Consider the following 7,185-nt stretch of genomic DNA (forward strand, 5'->3'; position numbering starts at 1 on the left):
CACACATGACATGATTGCAATGATCCCTTCTAGTATGTTGCATCTTCGCACTACTAGCTTGCACCACATGATTGACTTGGTTGCCTCACACATTATGAACAATTTCTATTTCCTTTGAGTTGAGTTCCATCATATCTTCACTCCACCATATGCACATTATGCTCGGATTGTCTTGCACTTGACACATGTGTTTAGACATCTCATTATGCTTGGTGTTGTGAATGCTTCATATGCGTACCATAGACCATTTGTTGAGCGCCTTATGCATGCTTTCTATGAGTTTTAGGTAGATGCTTATTCTCTTGACACACATATTTGCATCGCTACCTCACATTTACATGCTTGTTTCCATGATGTCCTTGATTTCGCTCAATTTATGTACTTTCATGCCATGTCACAATCCTTTGTTGCACCATATGCTATGTGTGATGACAACACTTGTTTGGTTAATCACCTCTCGAATGCTTGGTTTTGCTCTAATGCCAACCACATTTGTTTTTCCAAGTGCTTGTTATATTTGCTCCTTTTGAAGGAATTTCAAGAGGGTGCGACATTGGAGAGTGCCCATTTCAAGCTACAAGAGGACGAATGCTTGGTGATCGTTAACTTATACACGGCGACATCATCTCTTTCCCATGGTGATATGGTTTACGATCCAAGGTCGAATCTTTCCCAAGGGGGAGGGGATGATGTGGAGCATCCTATGGACGTCACCATGTTCACCTTCATTGCACCTCAAGCCCCAAGTGGACCTAACGAACCTAAGGTGAACCCGCTCCTCTCCAAGATTTACATGAATATCCATAGGACTTGGTTGCTACCTCACCATGGATCATTTTGCATCACTAGGTACGAGGACGACCGGCACCAAGAAGTTGGGGAGCATCCCGGAGGCCAAGGAGAAGGACCCGAAGTCCACAAGGAGGAAGAAGGAGTGCAACAAGATCAACTCTGCACCTCCCAGGCAACCCCGTGCCCACAGGCCTCGAAGACCCCGTGCGCACGGACTACACAGGGAGCTGGCACTGGAGCACCCCGTGCACACAGGCTTGTGTGTGCACGGGCCCAACTTACCCCGTGCGCACGGGCCCTACAGGATGGACGGCTGTGATTGCTATCTGGGCCTCCTCTTCATCCACCTCGTCCCTCACCTCTAGCCACCTATATATTCTGTACCTAGACCATTTGTTAGGGATAGAAAAGCATATGAGATGATTATGTGAGCTTTGCTCCGTGTACCCACTCCTCTAGGAGATCATGTCCTCCTAAGGGAGAAGATCCACTTATGGATATCAAGACCCCCACATGTGGGAAGGATCCCCATCATAGGATCATCAAGACCTCTCTCCTCATAGGATTGGGATGAACTAGTATCTTGTATCTTTCCTTTGTTGTTCTTGAATCATTTTGACCTCTTGTATGTTCTTGGATCTAGCATATGTGTGGTTGGATCTAGTCAATTGAGTGTTTCCTCTGGTTTTCCCTCTTGTGTTCATCTTGTTCTTGGGGATCCCCCCTCCAATTCGTGAAAGATCTCCACTTAGGGTTCCACCCTACAACAATTTCCTATGAGAGGATGAGTGTGACCACCACTAGCCCCACACTTGAGAGCATGCCACACATTCTATGTGAGGTTGAGAGCCATGCGAGTGACTCCACCAACAATATGAGTGAGAGCATCATACCGGGAGCGAGTGAGCCACAACACTTAGTGAGTGAGGTAGTTGACACGGCATGTGAGGCCACTATGATTTCTAGCGACTTACCCTCTACTCTGAATGGGTTTTGTTTGGTGCTAGGTCTCCTACATGACGACACGCCTATCCTCGACGAGTCCATACCTCGAATGGAGACAACGATGGCCATGGTGGAAGAAGATGCACCCCCCACATGGTTCCATCAAGATGAAGATGACCATGACTCAGTCTTCGACACCTCACCTACAACACATGAGCGATACTCCAAAGGTAACATAGGTGATGGTGCTTCTCTTGTCCCACTAGTGGACTATCTCACCAATGATTGCTTGCATGATGTTGATCCACCTATTCACATGCTTCATGCCAGTATGAATTCTTCATGTCATGACTTACCAATCTATGATGAATATGATGATGATCATGTTGATTTGCCTAGTTGTGATGCTATGCTCCATAGGATATCATGTGAAAATTCTATTGGTCACATCATGTTTGATAATCCTTTGAACTTGTCATATGCTATGACTGAGATCTCCCATATTGCATCATTTCAATCTCAACATAGTAACTATGCTTACCCCATTAAAATAAATCCCATTTGCACTTATGGCATAGATGACGAGATGATGTTCATTGGCTTTTGTTTTTCATGTGATGATATAGCCATGCTTCCTTTACATGATTTGCGCAATTCATCTACTATGACATGCCATGATCACATAGAACCAAATATGCTTTGTTTTGGATGTTGTCAATATTCTCCGTGTGATGTTTCCATTAATGATCATGAGGAGACCCCCATAGTTTCCTCATACATATTAGGAGATTTTGATGCATTCCGTACTTTGCATGATTCCCATAATTGCTTGCACCATATGCATTCCACGCATAACAATGCTCTAGATATTTCCCATGACGCATTACATAAATTGAGTCTCCATTATGCTATACATAACAACAAACCTATCATGATGGATGACATGTTTCTATATCACGCATCTCATTTATTAAAGCATTAGATATTTTGTGCTAACCAACACAAGCACGTGCACATCATGATGGATGATGTGTACATATACCATGCACACACAATTTTCCCTTTGTCTTTGTTTTGTGTAGGTACTCACGTATACTCGTCAACCTCTTAATCCCAAGAGTTGACAAAACGAGCTCTTGAGAGCAAAGATGACTTGGGATCCCATGAACTATCCTTCCCACCGCTCTCTTCGCGCAACGACTACGCGCATCTCTCTCACTTGGCTCTCACACGGCTATGGGCTATATACCACTTGTCGCTTCATGCTCATTTTACCGTGTTCACTTTGCATGCTATGCTTACTTCTATGCCTTTACCATGCAATTGTGACCCTTGCGTGCATCTACCCATGATTCACCATTATGCTACTCCTATGTGTATTTGCATGCTTGGTGGAAATCATTGTTGCTATTGCCATGTTTATCATGTGCCTCATGCTATTGATGTTATTTTGCTCATATCATCCTTTCATGCTTGTGCTATGTCATGTGAATTATTCATGCACACTATTTGCACCCATGAAATACTTGCTATGATTCCCTCTAGTATGTTGCATCTTCGCACTACTAGCTCACACCACTTGATTGCTATGATTGCTTCCTTTGTCGCATCACCCATGTTCCATTATTACTTGCTTTCTTGGGTTGATGACGTATATGTTCATGCCTCTCACATGATATATTTTGTTCATTGTTGCTTGCCTCCAATTATTGCATCTATGCCTATTGATCGTGGAGACTTGGACACTTTACTTGTGATGCATGCTTGCTTGTTTGATCCTATTGTATTTGGTTGTTCTCGCATCATATGCCTCCATACTATGAAATGCTTCCTTGTCCTTTCTTGTGATGAGCATGATGCATCCACTTGTTGGGTAGTTTACCACACGAATGATAGGTTTTGCATCTCTGCTAACCTCATTTGTTTTTCCGAGTGTTTGTCATGTTCTTTTATTTTGAAGGATTCACAAGGTGATACCATCATGAGACAATTTTGTCATGTGAAGGCATACATGATGTGCAACACCAACATTTGCGAGAATCTCCTAAAGGTGAACTCCTCCCCTTTGAGCCATCCTCAAATATGCATATTGGATGGGTTAGTCTTTCGTTGTTGTTTCCTTCTTGTTGTCTACATGGTACATATCGCGAACGGAGGAGTGACATTGAAGATTGGCTCTATGGACCTTCACATTGAGGAGCGCTCGGACTTATTGGAAGCACCTTCGAACCTCCACTCATGCCACGACATCGAGCATTGGTACACCAACACCTACATATTTTTTGATTGTGCTCACACATGTCATGCTCATTGGACATCTCACACACATGACAAATTTGCATCTTATGCATGGATTGACTCACATTATGATTGCCTTGTTGCATCTTGTATTCCCATGTCATCCATGATATATGAGCTTGTGCATTTCCTTAGCAAATTTGTTGTGATATACCTTGATGGCATATTCATACATCATGATATTATTGCCTACCATTAACTGCATGATCACATCACATTGAGCACCAATTACCATGTTCATGCTTTTGATACACCGTCCCATTATGACATCATTTTGCACAATGGTTGCATTAATCACATTCACCACACCTTTGTGCATACTACAGATCATATTGTTCCCATGCATGCTTTGCATATCCTTCTATATCATCTTGATAAGCTTCATGCGCTTTGTCACAAACAATCTTGCCGAACGGACTCATTCTTCTATGATGGACACTTTGTGTGTGCTAACCATTGTATTTCCAAGTGTACTTCGTGTTTGCTCATTTTGCATGTACCACATACCGGAGACACCTTGGAGTACTTGCATTGCACAATGCCTTCAACTCCGTCCAATTACAAGTCCGTCCGCGACAACTGTTTCCATGGTGATGAGGATCACGATCTGAGGTCGGATCATTCCCAAGGGGGGGAAATGATGCGGAGCATCCCACGTTCATCCCCATGTACACTCTGACTACTCTCCAAGCCCCAGGAGAACATAAGATGAGACCTCAAGTATACCCCATCGGACACAAGGTGAACTCGCTCCTCTCTGAATCGTCACTTTCCACATGTGAGACATGCCTACTACCTCAAACATGTGTGCTATGCATGACCAGGAACCAAGAGGAAGCCCATGGACAAGAAGGCGAGGACACCAAGCACGAGGACCTAGGCGCATAGTGTTCGGGCCCGAGGCCCATGTATCCCTCTCCCTCTTACCCCTTCGTGGACCTAGACTATATATACTCCTCCACCTCCTCCTAGTTAGGGTTAGCATTGGTTTAGCTCATTTTAGAGATAGAGCATTGCTCATCCACATCGGATCTACTCCACGAGAGAGACCGCGGCCCCTCTTCGGAGAAGATCCCTTTGGATTCAAGACCTCCTTGGAGAGAAGAACATCAAGACCTCCTCACGGAGAAGACCGGTTACCTTTGTATCGTCTGTTGTTGACTTTTGATCTTGTATCTCCTATCGTGTTTTCGAGGATCTAGCACTTGTGTAATCATTCTTGTTGCTTTGAGTGTTCTCTTGTGTTCCCCTTGTGTTTTTCCCCTCTTTTCCCTCCTCATGTTCTTCGTGTTCATCACGGGATCCGCTCCATTCTTGAAAGATCGGCCGATTAGGGTTCCTACCCTACATCAAGCACCAAGGCCACTATAAATATAACTTAGCCACCACTAAGAGAGGGGATTCGATTTGAAACCTCACTGTCGGTGTCAAAACTGGCGGATCTCGGGTAGGGGGTCCCGAACTGTGTGTCTGGGCCGGATGGTAATAGGAGGCAAGGGGCACGAAGTTTTACCCAGGGTCGGGCCCTCTTGATGGAGGTAAAACCCTATGTCCTGCTTGATTAATATTGATGATATGGGTAGTACAAGAGTAGATCTACCATGAGATCGGAGAGGCTAAACCCTAGAAGCTAGCCTATGGTATGATTGTTTTTGTGTATGTTGTCCTACGGACTAAAACCCTCCGGTTTATATAGACACCGGAGAGGGTTAGGGTTACACAAAGTCGGTTACAATTGTAGGAGATCTGCATATCCGTATAGCCAAGCTTGCCTTCCACGCCAAGGAAAGTCCCTTCCGGACACGGGATGAAGTCTTCAATCTTGTATCTTCATAGTCCAGGAGTCCGGCTGAAGGTATAGTCCGGCCATCCGGACACCCGCTAATCCAGGACTCCCTCAGTAGCCCCTGAACTGGGCTTCAATGATGACGAGTCCGGCGCGCAGATTGTCTTCGGCATTGCAAGGCGGGTTCCTCCTCCAAGTATTTCATAGAAGATTTTGAACACAAAGGTAGTGTCTGGCTCTGCAAAATAAGTTTCCACATATTGCCATAGAGAGAATAATATTTACACAAATCTAATCTGCTGACGTATTCCGTAGTGTGACACACCACGGCCAAGCCTTTATCCGAGTCGTTTTATCATCCCACCTTAGCACGTCATGCGAGGCGGTTTTCTTGGCACGTCTTGTTAAAGCAGAGATCGTGTCCCCTTATTCCGGGATTCTCATCAATACGGGCGTGGGTAACCCAACCGCTTCTAGGACTCCTAGATTATAGGCAAGTCCAAACGGACACGGAGAGGATGCTTGATATTCACCCTATTTATAAAGGGATAAGGCTTTTATTTTTCCCTCCCATGCTCAATCGAATCCTTCCCCCACCTCAAGCTCAAACGCCCAAAGTTCAGGTCAGGTGCTCCGAACCTTCAGTCATGTCTGGATCTAGCCTTCAAGGCTGATGGGTGCCTTCCTCCGTCACGGAAGAAGACATCAAAAAGTTGAGGGAGGCCAGATATCTGACCACCGAGATTTTGCATCGGTTGCCTCCCCAAGGGCAGGCCGTCCCCACCCCCAAACCCAACGAGAATGTCGTGTTCGTCTCCCACTTCCTCCGAGGTCTAGGCCTTGCTCTGGATCCTTTCGTCAGGGGTTTAATGTTTTATTACGGGCTAGACTTCCATGATCTAGCTCCGGACTCCTTTCTTCATATCACGACATTTATTGTCGTGTGCGAGGCCTTCCTCCGGGTTACCCCTCACTTTGGCCTATGGCTCAAGACCTTTGAAGTAAAGCCGAAGATGATCGAGGGGAAACATGCAGCGTGTGGAGGTGCCTCAATACGCAAGATGACGGGAGCTCCGTGGCCCAAAGGTTCCATCCTAGAGGTGTCTGAATTGTGGCAACAGGAGTGGTTCTACATCACGGCTCCTAGAAGTGCCAAGTGGGCGGCCGCCCCTGTTTTCCGCTCGGGCCCTCCACCACAACTGATGTCATGGATCAGCAGAGGTCTGAGCTGGGGTCCAGCCAAGGACGTGCCTATACTGCAAAGCCGCATTCGAGATCTCTTCAATGGAGATTTCAGTTTGGTTGCGGTAATACAAGTTATGCTGGTTCGTCAAGTCCAGCCTTGCAAACGCCAACTTCTTCGC

The sequence above is a fragment of the Triticum dicoccoides genome, chromosome 4A (genome assembly GCF_002162155.2).
Source record: "Triticum dicoccoides isolate Atlit2015 ecotype Zavitan chromosome 4A, WEW_v2.0, whole genome shotgun sequence".
In the NCBI taxonomy this organism is placed as follows: domain Eukaryota; kingdom Viridiplantae; phylum Streptophyta; class Magnoliopsida; order Poales; family Poaceae; genus Triticum; species Triticum dicoccoides.